Source organism: Clupea harengus, chromosome 5 (genome assembly GCF_900700415.2).
Source record: "Clupea harengus chromosome 5, Ch_v2.0.2, whole genome shotgun sequence".
NCBI lineage: Eukaryota > Metazoa > Chordata > Actinopteri > Clupeiformes > Clupeidae > Clupea > Clupea harengus.
Window position 1 is genome coordinate 7,646,175 of NC_045156.1, and position 15,071 is coordinate 7,661,245.

The following is a 15,071-nucleotide window of genomic DNA, read 5'->3' on the forward strand; positions in this document are numbered from 1 at the left end:
AGGCGAGTTGCATTGACGATCATTGGCGCAACTTCTTCATAGCTACATGTTTTCCAAAATGAATGTTGCATGTGAACTGAAGGAACCTACTTACCACTTTCTGGAAGTCATCCAACAATATTTACATCACAAAATTCAAGACAGACGGTTCCTTGTGATCCCTCACTCCCTTGTTAATTCATGAACCAACAACTACAGATTTCTGGCACTCTAGTGCTTTGTAGACACTAAGAGCAGCGTTAGCCCTCTATACAACTACGACTCAGAACATATGACAACCTCTCATCAGTTCAGCACATGTTACCTCTATGTAGCCATTGAACAATTTGGTGTGTGAAACAACTTCAAAAGCGGCATCAAATCTGCCGTCAAAACGACAACTCTGCTGTGCTTGGGGATTTACAGAGGAGCATTTGCAATGCTTCAGCCAAGATGCTGGCCGTCTAGGCGTCTACAGAACAGAAATGTTTCCTGCATTTGGTCATTACACAACAGGTTAAGTTATTATAACATATTATAACATAGCTAAGGGTTTATGGGATATGTATTCCTGTCATGGCTCAAAAAGGACAGCATAGTCCATACACAACACTTGAAAAGTGACTAAGTTGATAGAACTTGAATATTGCTGTTTTCCTATTGTGTCAGACTTGAACTGAAGTGCTTACATTATTTTGTATTATCTTACTCTGTAACCCATGTCCCTGGTTATGTACTCCGTCTTTGTCTCAGTAAGAGCAAATAGCTGAGACCAGAATCATTGGCATTAAATGGCTTTGTGAAGATTCAAAAAAAAAAAAAAAATTGATACATATATTTGTGGTTCAGCAAATCTATCAATGCTTTAAAAGCTGCTGTAAGTGATAATTGTTTGAAATACTTAAGGCATACAGTCACCACAAGCCGACAGCCATCACAAAAACCTTTAATCTGTTTGCTGACAGCAAATGAGAAATCTTCCAAAGAAACAGGCATCCCTACCAATTATTTTGCATACATGCAGCACACTTGACAGGAGGCAGTGGGCTCCTATGGTAGCCCAGCCTGACAGAAGTTTGCAAGAAATATTCACTTATCGATGGACAAGAGAGTATTAAATGATGTTGGCCTCGTGTTTCCATTTCCTGATGCTTTCTTGAAACTGACCAGACAGTGACTAAAATGCAGGTACACTGGCATTTGGTTGTTTTGTTTTTGTCTTAAGTAATGAGAAAAGGTGTTAACTTTTCTTGCTTCAAAAGCAAATATGGCACCAGTCTCTCCAGGGGTTACCATTGATTCCCCCTCCCCCCTCCCTTGTTTCTGCAGCTCGCCATCTTTTTTTACCCACATAATGCTGTCCGTGGCATCCCTATTCCCCACTACCTGGCCTGCCCTATCCCGGAACAAACAAACAAACCATAAATAAACCGAAGGTAGCCATGAATGAAGCCAGAGCATAGGGAAATGGTGAACAGCAAGAGTTTGGGTCTGGCTTGGGTTCTGATCAGCTCACACAAACGATAACAACAATACAGTGGTACCCTTGTATCCGCTGATTACGGTAACCACGGTTTCAGATGCCTGAAAATATTAAGTGGAAAATTAGAAAAATAAACGGTTCATAAGTTTTAAATTCCGAACCACTCTAAGTAGCCTTTCGACACTGTTGTGCTTAATACGTGACTCATGTCTTTAAGCACGTCTCATTTCTCATGTATGTCTGGGCTTGATTCCTCCAGGCTCATTTCCTTCACGTTTGTATCAAAGGGAGGCTCTAGGACGCAACAAAAGGAAGGAAGGAAGGAAGGTAAAACTGTTGTATTCAAGATATTTTTCTTTTGTCCATCGTCTGTTGAGGGTTAAGCATAAACGTCGGACTCCCGTTCATTGAAGAGACACCACTTTTGCAAATGTTTTATTACAGTATATTGTTACAATTTCATTACAGTATATTGTTACAATGTTTTATTTGTAATTGATACAAATAATGAAATACAATGTTGTTGATGTCTTTTTTTATATGTCATTTATAAATGTAACTTTATCATAGGTATGTATGTAAACGAAAAACAAGTTATATGGTGTCCGCGTCTATTCGCTGTTTCAGCTATCCTCGGTAGGTCTGGGGCATACTGGGGCACTACTGTAATTACAATGGCAATAAAGCAATGGAGCAGGGAGCTGGTTGTTGTTTAGGCTGAGACAGGCATACCAGTGAAGAAATGCTCTAAAGTAATGTCTCTCTACAGACTCGGGTTCTTCCCTGTGAAGGTGCTGGTTGGTAAGAGTTTTAATGTTATATCCTATGGCACACTATTATGTACAGCTGTATGTTGCATCTTGGGAATACTCAATGCTCATATAGGATGGATTACCGGATCCTTGTAAGTGCCGTCATAACATACCAGGTCTTTTGCTATTTTTCTAGTGCCAAGGCTGTTATTCACAAAAATAAAACCTTCAGTATGAAAACATTCTGTTATATTAAAAAACTTTTAATATTTGAAAGGATATGAAGCTCATCACTATGAATTATTATTTCGTTTTTATATCCGCATTGACGCTCAATGTATTGCATGCATCCAATTATTAATATCTACGACTGTGAGATCTAGAGCGCGATCATTTGTAATTATGAAATACAAAATTACATCGATCTGCAAAAAGAGCTGAACAGGGGGAAGCCTGTTTGTGTGAGCAGATTCTGACAGGAAAATGAACTCCAAAAGTGCCTCTTTCCTTTGGAGCATGAACAAGTTGAAAAGCTTCCCAGAAACAGGAAGGAAGTGCAAGTGATGTACGATAATGAAGGAAGTAGGTTTTAGTGATTGCCATCATGATGGTGTTGATTAAGAAGAAGGTGCGACAGTGATGGCGGCGTCAGGTTTATAAAAAGCAGAAGGATCGTCGGCTAGCAGAGAGACAGAGGAAGGAAAGAGAGTGAGGGAGCGAGCGAGCAAAAGAGGAGTGTGAGGTTTTTGAGAGCTGAAAGCGCGGTGAGGCCATAAGGACTGCTTTCTATTTATAGTGGCAGATTTTTTATTCAAGAGGGCTTTGCTGCGCTTTTGCTCTCTTTTGCTCTCTCTCTCTCTCTCTCTCTCTCTCTCTCTCTCTCTCTCTCTCTCTCTCTCTCTCTCTCTCTCTCTCTCTCTCTCTCTCTCTCTCTCTCTCTCTCTCTCTCTCTCTCTCTCTCTCTCTCTGTGTGCATTATGTTGGTAAAATAAATAAGGGGGAGAAAAGCTGGCTGGAAAGCAGGTGGAGATGCAGACAATGCCAGTGACAGCTCCAGCTCCAACAGCGTGGGAGGGAGTGAGAGAGAGATGGAGATGGATGTGATGGGGGATGGGGGATGGGGGGGGGGGGGGTAACTCATTAGGTGTGGGTGAGGATGGAGGTGAGGTTGCCTTCTCTTGATTCCAGTGCTTGTTTATTGGAGTCATCTTTGAGAAGATGTAGCTAATAGGCTGCACCTATCTGCCTCCCTCGACATATCTTTAATCATTCGTCCATTACCTCCTATTCTCACAACCCGCCCCCCCCCCCCCCAACTCTCCCTCTGTCCCCATCTCTCTCTCTCTCTCTCTCTACCTCCCTCCTGCGTTGCACCAAACGCCCCCACCAATAAACACACACACAGTCACACACTGACATACACACACAGTTTGCTTTGCCGATGTCACTCAAAATGACGCCTTCTTCCTGGTCTCCACCCTCCTTTCCTCCCCCTTCCTACAGAGGGACGCAGTAGCAGGGAATTCCTCATTACCTCATCAGCATCAGCTGCGTTTCTCACAGCACAGGGAGATGGATGTCGGAGACCTACACCACTGCATGAAGAAATATGGCCCGATTTCATCAGGAGTAGACCCATATCAGCAAGTAAACACTACTGATAGAGAAACCCTGTTTGGGCATCCTCAAGATACCAGACTAACACTCAGGTAACTCTGCCGGCAACCACCAGTCAAAACCCTGCAGACAGAACCCCCCATAAATCAGATCTAAAAAGTTCTCACAGCAAACCCCATGCACAGAATGGCACAGACGTTAAACTTGGATAGCAAATTAAGACATTAACCCAACACAAGTGTGCACGCGCACACACACACCCACCCACAAAATGCAATGCAAGACAACACAGCCCCAAGCAGAACACTTTTGGGCACTTGTCAATGATCCAATAATCTGAAAGATAGCCTTCAGATAGCTTTCTTACACAGGACGTTACCCAATGGTTTGTAACAACATGCTCTTACGATATCACAAATAAAAACAATCACCAAAGACCAAAGCCATGTAATGACAGATGCATATTAGGAAAAGGAGGGATGGAGGACAGAAATGAAAAGAGAGAGAGGGGGAAGAAAATGGGAGCGCACAGATGATCAGATGCTCTAGCGGTAACAGGGCTACGGAGGAGTAGACTGTACCATCCGTTCAACATTTAAGCCAGCAGCCTGGAGTTTACAGCACGCAACACAAGTGAACACACACACACACACGCACACCTTACTCTGTTGCGCTCTCTGCTTCTGTGTCTTCTCGTCTTCAGGATCTGCGTGTCTCAATGGCCACGGCACATCACTGCCGTTCAGAAATCAGACAGCATTAGCTGTACTTCTGTCTCATGAAACGCATGAATGGAGTCCATATGTCTCATAAAAATGAACAACGTTCCCCGCTCTCTTTTCTCGCCTTGTCTGCCTTTCTCTGCAACCTCGCTCTGCCTACCCTTACTGTTTTGTGAACGAAGGGCACCTCTCTTTTTGACAACGGTGCTTTCTTTTTCTGAATGAACGAACGAGAGCTACAGATTCTCTATCCCTCGTTTTCCCGGTTCCGTGCGCACGCTCACACTGTTCCTGCACCCCCCCCCCCCCCCCCGCCCTCCCTCTCTCGCTCGCTCGCTCAGTCCCTGCCTCTCTTACTCTCCCGCAATCAGACACAGTAATAATATAATTGCACTGACAGGCAGCTGAGGGCTAGCTGAGAAGCCCAGCTGTTTAAAGGCCATAGTCACACTATACCCTAATAACAAGAGCAAATGCAACATGCATGCATGCAGAAATACATTATCTCTCTCTCTCTCACAGACACACACCTTACAAGAGAACACATTATTATTTATTTATTTTTCTACCAAAGCTAATTCACTCATTGCATATATAATTAATACATTATTTAGTACAAGCTCAAAGGGTCAAATTGAGGTACCATCAAATTCAAATGTAGAAAGTAAACACATCTTATCAAATTCAGACGACTAGCTGTGGTCATCCTCCCTACCCCGGAGTCCTCTTGAAAGATTATTTGTTAATTAAAGATTCAATCCGCGATTCGGTTTCACAAAAGGCTGTTGATATTTGAGCTCAACAGCCAATCAATTACACCACTCTCATGCGTGCTCCTAAAGCCCAGTGTTGATTGGCTGGGATTGTTTATGGTTTGGTCCGAGCCACCATGTGTGTTTCATGTTTACACAGCCAGGACACAGCCAGGTTTTTTTTAAGCAAAAACTCTGAACTGACAGCTAGAGGACCGTGAGGAGCAATTCGCGGAATTTGTCAAAAAGTGTACTGGATAAGAATCGTGGGCTGCACCTTTCAAAACAGTCTTCGACCGAATGAAAAAATCTTTATTTTAAAGGACCAAGGACCCCAAACAGCACTTACCATAACAAAGTAAGAATCCTGCAAGAGGGAAGTTCACTATGAACTACGTACTAAATCTCACACAAAAAAAAAAGTTCACATAAAAAGCCACAATGATATTTGTGAGGTGGCAGCCACCTCAAATCAACAGTTATTTAAGTCTTGATAGAATAGTTTTCTATTTCCTAAGTAGAGCTAGTCTCCTGTCATGATTCAAGGGTGAGATTTTATTTCTTATTCTTCCCAAGTTTTTATGGTCTGACCCCACAGACTACCACCTTTTCTCTTCCATCAGTCACGAACATGCCTCTAAAGTAAGCACTGGCTTGGCAGAAAAAGAGAAATCGGTATATTCTCAGCAAGTCTCTAGGGCCAGTAAATACTAAGGCCAGTCAAAGGTTCAGCATCAAAGAGAGGGATGCTCCCAGGGTAGGGCTTACAGAGGTGTGTGTGTGTGTGTGTGTGTGTGTGCATGCGCGTGTTTGTGTGTGTGTGTGTGTGTGTGTGTGTGTGTGTGTGCATGCGTGTGTGTGTGTGTGTGTGTGCATGCGTGTGTGTGTGTGTGTGTGTGCATGCGTGTGTGTGTTTGTGTGTGTGTGTGTGTGTGAGAGTGAGAGGGAGAGAGTGTGTGTGAGGAAGAGGAAAGCTGCATGGGTTTTGTTCAGGTTCTGCTCAGGTTGGACACGTGATCAGGGATGAAGATCCACACTAATACTAGCTAATTCCTAAAGGCCAACAGCAGAAGTCGTGTTTGTGTGTGTGTGTGTGTGTGTGTGTGTGTGTGTGTGTATGTGCGCATATGTGTGTGTGTGTGTGTGTATGCGTGTGTGTGCGTGTGTGCGTGCATGTGTGTGTGTGTTTGTTTGTGTGTGCGCACATGTAGGTGTATGTATACACTCCTCAGCAAGCTGGTGCCACAAATACATGCAGAGGGGACAAGAGGTGAAGGATGAGCCGCTTCCCAAGATATATAGTGCTCGCGTAGGGTGTTTAACGGATCGATGTTGCCTGTTTTAGGTCAGACAACTGTGCAGCTCATACTGCTCAAGAGAAGCTACAACTGGTGCATCAAAACATTCCTCGATCAACACAGTCCTGCAAAAAAGCCTGAGGAAAAGGATGTTTTTGTCAGAAACACATACATTGGTGTATATACTATTTATAAACACCCTCTTACTCTCAACTCCCACGAGCTACACTGTAGAGAGTGAGCTTAATGGAAAGGTGCCCAAAATGTGCAAAGGATATGAGGATGGCTTAAAGAGTACAATATTACCAAGGATACAACAACTACATGTGTAAGTAGTGATAAATTTAACTTACAGGAGTGCTTCACAGCTGCTAGCTGCAGTTGATGATGCCAGTGCAACTGAAACCTTGTGAAAGCAGTCCTCTGTGGACAGAGCAGAGCATCCTTGAGCTCATCCCTGAGTGAACACCAGATGCGGGTGGTGGTGCCTCTCAATCACTGCGAAACTCTCAGCCACTGTAAACACTTATTAATGCATTAGCTGAGAAAGAACTCCAAAAGAATTTCCTAGCTTTTTGACTAGCTGGGAAACAAAACAACAACAACTAAAACTGCTGAATCTAATGTATCGTAATCCGTTGAAAATACATATTCCTTTCATTTCCCATAGCTTGCATTATGATATAGAAGCCCGGGCACCTGTTCATTATCAGAAAATCATTGACCAACATCACACTCTCCATACAGCAGTCAGCCATGTTTGAAACTTGGTGCCTCTAGATGGCGAGGCTCCCGTTTTGAAAAGTATTGTGCAAAAATAGATGCTATTAGGAGTGTATATGGAGGCTGTCTCTCCTCCTCCTCTTCTGCTTCTGCTTCCCATCAGCCCCTGTGTGTGTGCCTTGCTTCAATCATTCTCTCTAGGTGACAGTGTGACAGGGAGCCCTGCCAAATCTGAGCCAAGACCTAAATCCTCACCACCAGTCACCTCCCCTCAGCTACAATCAATAATTCACATCCACACCACAGCTTTAGCAGAAAATAGGCGAGAGGGAGAAAGAGAGAAAGAGAGAAAGAAAGAGAAAGAGAGAGAGAGAGAGAGAGAAAGAGAGAGCGAGCGAGGGAAGAAAAGAGCAGAGAAAGGAGTACTGGAAATAATGGGGATACCGGTGAGAATATGGGGTAGGCAAAGAGGGTTTCAGATACAATTATTGAGGATAAAAATACTAGCTGGGGAAAAGAGGGGTGGGAGTCACGGGCAACAGAGAGAGAAGAGGGAGCGAGAAGAGAGAGTGGGAAAGATAAAAGCAGCGAGAGAGAGCGAGCGTGAGAGAGCGTGAGAGAGCGCGCGAAAGCGAGAGAAGCAGCAGAACACCACCACCACACGGTCAGCGCTCCAGCAGGCGTCTATAAATAGACCTTCAAATCTCGCTAGAAGAAAAAAAAATAAAAAAAACATTCTGCTGCTACTGCTGCTGCAAACAGAGATTCAGACCGCAGCACAAGACACCGATCCCTGGCAAACAAACCAAGCAGACCCAATAATGACACCATCTGATCTCTCCCTTCTCACAGCTCTATAGAATCCATTGGTGCCAAATGCACACATCTCTCCCTCTCCTGGTTATTTTTAGCAAACAACAAAGACTGCAGGTAGTCTTGTGGAAAAAAAAAAAATCACACCCAAACACATTCTGGTCTATGGCAACTGCATCACACTCTCGCTTCCCAGAGCCAATAGCGGAGTTTGATGAACATTTCCATTACGCAGAAAATCAGATATTCATGTTAATACTGCATAACTGAAGAGGAGTGCATTTGGCGCTGCTCTTTGGTAGCAACAGCTACTCGCTAAAAATGGCGGAGAACTGTCTGCCATCTCTGAAGCTTTCGAATTGCTCATGAACATGTTCAACCATTAGTCACGAGTGAAGCTTACCTGACATATTCCCTTTCAAAAACTGTTGGGTAGTGCATAAATGGGCCCCCAGCTATCCTATAAAAAAAAAAACTGATTGGTCAAAATAATCAAAAGGTAGTTTTCAACAGATGGCTACAAAGTCTATAAAAATCTGGACTGAAAGTTTAAGGCTGTACATTGAAATGTGTATTATTCAGTCAACAAATTGCTATAGATTTGCAACAGTTCAACCAATTACATGTGTTTTGGCCTGTCCTGTTTGTCCTTTGACCACATACACTCAATTCCAGTGAAAGGGTGGGGTCTGGGTCAATGACAAATTAAGCTTCTAAAAAGGTATTTTTAAATGCATTGTTTTGTATTGTAAATTATGTAGACCGACAGTTCACATACATTTACTTTTGAATTCAATAACCAATTAGGCTACATAACCAAATTAATGGATAACCACATCACTGAAAAAACATTCCACAAAATCAGCTGCAAGCTAAGTATGCCTTTGCCAACAAGTGGACCTTCTGTGAACTACACAGCTAGCTTGCATGACAGAGAAAGGTGCTTCATCTTTTTTGAAGGTAGGGTAATTAATTGCACACCCATGGTTTAATTATTCAGTCATCAAAGGCAAACCATTCTTCAAACCAAGGACCCCTCCTCAAGAAGGTTGATAATGATTTATAGACTGCGCATAGTAATGAAAAAGCCATCTACAAGATGACTGCCCACCACAAGCACCTATAAAAACCTTCATTTTAAGTCCACGAAAGCAAAAGATCAGGCTTGGCACTGAAACGTCTGACAAAGTGCTCTAGTAATAACACAGAAGAGTGTAATTCATAACTCTCTTTAGTCAGATTTGACAGTACTGTGAATGGACAAATTGAACTCATGTGTCCACAAAGTAATGTTATAACCTACCCATCAGAAGAAGCAACATACAACATACAAAAAATACAAATGGCTCAGTTCTCCATGTAAACACAGAATGCCAACTTCAGGGGCGGGGGGGGAGCATCAAAACTATATTATCAGGTGATGCAACTGTGCCGGTCATTGACCAAGACACAAAACTGTTCAAAAGCTCTAAAGGAAACCAATACTTGCTTGAAAGATACAAGTGTCTCAAAAAAATTTCATGTCAGATTAGTCTGGCAAGACCCTTTCGGTCAGACTCCATGTTCTCATCACTGAAAATTCCTCTTTGCTGATGTTAGGGAGAAGTTTTCATGTGTGTGAGATTGGTTGTGTGTTCATAAGGCTGTTCCTTTCACAGGGAGGTGTGGTGTTTGCAGATGCCTCTGATTAGAATGTGCATGAAGCCTCTGTTTAATGATGCCTAAAAAGCAGATTCAACTAATTGGAATGACACTGCTTGTTAGCATGGCCACCTTCATTAATTAAGTTTATTTCCAGTGTTTCAGCAGAATACACTGTGAAATCTCTGCGAAGGGTGTAGGTTTTCTTGTCATGTTCTCACCGTGCAGATAACTCCCAGGCTCTGTCCCAGAGACAGCATGACCACTGGTTGTTGATGACAATTCTCATCATTGTCTTTCAGCAAAAAACACCTGAATAGACCAAATCCTCCATCAATGATCATACGATTTTGACGTATGAATAATCCTATTCCAGAACTCCTCAGGATGAGCTTTGAAGCCACCTACCGTGAGAAGTGATTGAGACTCAAAATAATATATCACAGGCTCGACTGTTAATCACAATTAATAGGTCTCTCAGATAGGTCTTGATAAGAAACCATTTTGTGGTACTTTATTTTACTCTATTTGTCCAATTTTGGATGGGGTTGGCAGTTAAGGTGTTGTGTAGCCCCTGCAGCAGGTAAAAATATGGTTGCATGGTACTTCTGTTCTAGTTAGTAAAAAAACAACATGGGACACCCTCTCTATGGTTAAGCAAAACGTGTTTCCTGAGGTAAAAACAAAAATGGTCTCCTAAAGTGACTTTTTTTTTTTTTTCATGTTCACAACCACAGCTGATATCAGCCAGCGTACTGAGCAGAGCGTCACTGAATATTGAACTAGTAAATCGGCATTGGTAAGAAAGATAAATAACGTGCAAAGGTTAAGACAGCTTGTTTGTGACAGCAGGCTAGTTGAGCGAATAGCTGGGAATATGGGAGATCCTGCAATATCCTTGTGAAAATATGGCATGACTCACGATATCCTTGCCGTTTCACTTCACGCGAGTAGGAAGATGACATGACCGCCCTAAGCATCACACCCATGTGGTCACTTGTTGACATAACCGTAATGACAGACATCATGTAGATCTACTATACCTTCGGCTTTCAGCCTGCCACACACGACTTTGTATTTCAAAATGAAGGAGGCCACAGTGACAACAGAAAAAAGGCACCAATAACAACAGGAGACTGTATGTCTGTGAATGACAGCCGGCCATGGGCATCTACACATAGATAACAAGTGAATCGGGAAAGTTAACGTTTCTTTCTCAATATTAGGACTGTCTTGTTACTTTCATAAAAACTTTAATTTGACTTTAGTCAAAAGTACGATTATACAGTTACCTATATATTAATAATATGCGTAACGATAAGACAAACCATTAACTCAATTAACGTTAGATAATCTAACGTTGACGTGACTCGCCTACACAGCAATACATGTAGTAAAACAGGTGGTTAAATGATCAAATGTAACGATTTAACGTCAGTATGGGCTTCTTAGATTTAATTTGGCATTCTGCATTATGAATTACGACGTTAATGAATGGGTCAACCGGTAAACCAGCTACCTCCGATGCGTACTAAAACCAAACCTGAAGACATCCATGTGACAAACTAACAACTAAACTAACGTTATCCGTGAAATATAACGCAAATAAATTAGCCAAGTAACATTACACAGTCGTGGCTGTGATTAGAAGCGTCAGTTCGAAGGGTCGGATTTAAATATTACCATCGCTATAAGTGAAGAGTAAACCTTGGTTAAAATGGCAGAGAGAGAGGTAGCTAGCTATATGTGCCTTTATGAGCGCGCTATTTAAAACCATATCAAGCTAGCTAGCAAGCCATCGAAATGAAAATACTTCGTGTTAAACACGGTTTAGGGTGCTAGCTAGCGAACAGTCAGCTATCGTTTTATCAGTCACATTCATGTGATGTGGACAATTTACTGCGAATAAGATGAACACTTACCTTTTCAGTGCGCGCTCATGCAATTAAGACAAAAAGACAATTTCCACTTCCCAAAGGTCGCTGGTGGTCGACTGCTTCACACATAGAGCAGAGCTGCTGTGGTCTGCCGCGCACCATAAAACAATAACGTTACTACCTAGCCAGATAGCTTCAGAGCTACTGCAGCCTCTTGGCAGGCTAATTAGCTAGCCTATTGTAGCTCTATACAACGAAGCCACAGAGAAGACACGGAGCAGCTTTTGAACGTTATGTAGTGTAACGTCGGTTCATAGTCTGTAAACAAAATGCTCAGGTTTATCATTTAATCCCTCCAGCAATGTAATCCCTGTCACACAACCGTTTGCATAAATAACGAATTGTATCTTTAGCACCCTGTCACTGACAAGCTAGCTAGCTAATGCAGTTAAATGGCTAGTTAACGTGCCTGAGTCTTGTTACTCGACCGCGACTACCGACTGTCAAAAACAGCACCGCGTGGGAGGGACCGAAACGTCAAGAGAAAAACGCACGACCACTAAAAACTTCTTAAAATGAAATTGGATAAATATCAAAGTTTTTAAAAGAAAAACACAACACAACTTCACACGGCTTCGGTTTATAACCAACTTGTCATTATTTTCTATGATTGGCGTTTACGCATGCCTGTCTCGGGCAGGTGTAAAGGTTTTCCGGAGTTGTTGTATCAACTTCTGATTGGTGAATTATGGTAAAACTGACTAGAATATTTTTATTAAAATCATGATAAATGTTTCTGACCTCTTTAGCCAGGAGCCAACTGGTTTCTATCTTTTTTATATTTGTATGCTACCTGAAGGTGCTACAATGGTTAGTTACACCTTTCCAATTTAAAACAAATATGCATTCTTCATCCTTTTCATCCTATCTAATGTAGGCACAAGCTAAATATAAAATATAATATAATAAATAAGACACTTTTGAAATATTGACCAATCAGGAAACCCCTGAAGAGCCAATAGGCCCTGATCCATATGGTTCTGAGAAGGCGTGTCTGTGCCAGACATGGAAAAGTCATAGTTGGCTTGATTCAGTCATCTCGTTAACTGTGTCATGACTAATGACTGAAGGTCACATTATTCCTCATGTGACCTTTCACCTTGATTGGTGCGTAACTCTCGTGACCCTCATGTGGTATAAAAAATCACCAGTTATGTGCATAATAAGACAACAGTGTTTGGTTTTTTGTGTGAGTACTAGGTGATAATAGAGAAAGTAGGAGAGGAATGTGAACTGAGGTGAAACTCAAAACCCTCTTCAATCACATACATAAAAAAATAATCATCACCTGATTTCCAAGAGATGATACATGGACTATTTCTCCCATACAAGAGGTACCTGTTGCAGAGTGTAAATTCATCCCAAAGAAGGCCAAGGGGCACATGGCCAAAGTAGCAAAACTTCTATTTATGTGGAGGAAAACTTAAGAAGAACCCAACTTAAAATAGAGGGCCATCTGCCTGTATGAAGTGTGAGAGAAATGCAGAATAATAGGAAGGGTAAGTAAGGAAAAGAAGAGGAGGGAGAAAAAGGAGAAAGGAGATTATCATCACAGTGCGAGTTGTGATGCCATTACAAATATGTATAGAACAAGTAGTTTACACGTTGGGCCAATTTATATAGCATGAATAGTCCAGTTCTTTTTGCAAATTGTGTATCTTAAAATACCTAATGCACTACAAAATGGCCATCCATAAGCATTTGGTTCCCAATACACGAGAGAAGTGCAGTATGCATTACACAGCTGTTTTCTATAGCTGTGTTACCCTAATGAGGTTAATGGTTTCAACTTCCACCACAGTCCACACACATCCTGCACCTCCACCCATTAGTTTTCATACCTGATTTAAGGGTTGATTTAAATTTTAACTTTGAGTTGTTCTTCTTGTTTTCTGGTCTTTCCTGTTTCATTCAGCCTCTTTTTAAAACAAAGAAATGTGACAGGCGTCCATCCAGTCCATGCCAGACACACCCAAGCACAAAAATAGTATATAGAATTAAGAGTAGGCCTACATAATATACTTTTCTTTCATGTAAAGGTTACATCCACCTTTTCTTTTAAAACAAGTCAAAGTTTATGTCTATGTAGTCAAGAACTCTGAGTTTATATTTAGAACTTTTATGGAAATTTGAGTCATTGTGAATTTTGAAATTGATTAAAATGAAGTACACAGGCAAATATAATCCTTAAAATATACTGTATTTAAACATTTTTGCAATGCAACATAGAGTCCTGTTTTTGGAGACAAACTGACTTTTATTCGACTATTATTTATAGTCAATTTTACCTTCATCCATGCACAAATCTCCTCAATATTTAATTCTTATTTCTTTATTTGTTTGTTTGATGTTGAAAACGTCCACAAATGCACATAGCATACTTCACAATACAAATATGATATGCATACAATATACTTATATACCATGAAACTTAGAAAATGTCTGAGAAACACATTAGACCGTCATATATCAAATGTGGCTCTGCAATTACCTGCATGAGTCTGACACTTGGCGGTGGTAAAGTCACACCAGACTATGCGCACTTGGACATGGTGTAGTTTCCGTTAATGTCCACAAGACGGCGAACACAGACCCAATGAATATGGTATTATCATCTCTCAGAGTCGCAATAGCGCACATCTCTCTTTCACATACTCATAGGCTACACACAGACACATAGGCAATTTTCTTGCAAACGTATTATTACACATTAAGTTTCAATGAAGGTCTGTTTATGGTTTGGTTGGTTTATTTTGCTTGTCTTATATGTCTGTAGGTTGTTTTTGTTTGTCTTGTTCGTCATAGGTATCTATATTGTGGCCTGCTAGTAGAATGCCCACCTGCTCTATTTTTCCCTTTGGACAGATTATTCGTTGTCTATGTGTACATTGATTTGCTTGTAGACACATGCTTTCCATTAAGCAAGCCTAAATCTGTTTCTGAATTGATGATATTATAATAAATGGCCTGAATGGCTCGATCTCTATCTTTAATTAAACGGTATGTTGCCATGGGTTGCATCATATTAATCACGCGTTTTGTCGCCAGCTATTCGAAGCAGACTATTTGGAGATGAAAAGAAGGGTCTCTGGGCCAGAGTTCAATCATTTTGGACTTCGATCCGATGATGATGTTCGCTGACTAAGCTGGGTGACATGAATGGCTTGTAAGTGCCAAGTAATGTCATAGTGCATGGCATCGATTAAGTTCCTAGAAGTTGGAGTTTAGATTCGCGGAGGAGTTCACTGTACATGTGTACACTGGTAACACAAAATAATGAGCTTGGATGAGCCTGCGCAGTCGAGAATCAACATAAGCTGTTTTTCTGTGTGTGTGTGTGTGTGTGTGTGTGTG

The 15,071-nt window shown here is 41.5% G+C and overlaps 1 protein-coding gene across 7 annotated transcripts in view; it reads right to left on the minus strand.

Annotated features, from left to right (window-relative positions):
- The window catches only part of LOC105912182 (R3H domain-containing protein 2), a 50,276-nt gene extending 37,949 nt beyond the window's left edge, over positions 1-12,327 (minus strand). For 4 of the 7 annotated variants that reach the window (XM_031567544.2, XM_031567545.2, XM_031567541.2 and 1 more), the window contains exon 1: positions 11,703-12,327. The gene's annotated coding sequence lies outside the window, so the exon portion shown is untranslated. Of the gene's footprint in view, positions 1-4,490; positions 4,843-11,702 lie in introns of those variants that run through there. The other 3 variants (XM_031567546.2, XM_031567542.2, XM_031567543.2) reach the window with 3 other exon arrangements.
- Positions 12,328-15,071: the final 2,744 nt, after the last annotated feature.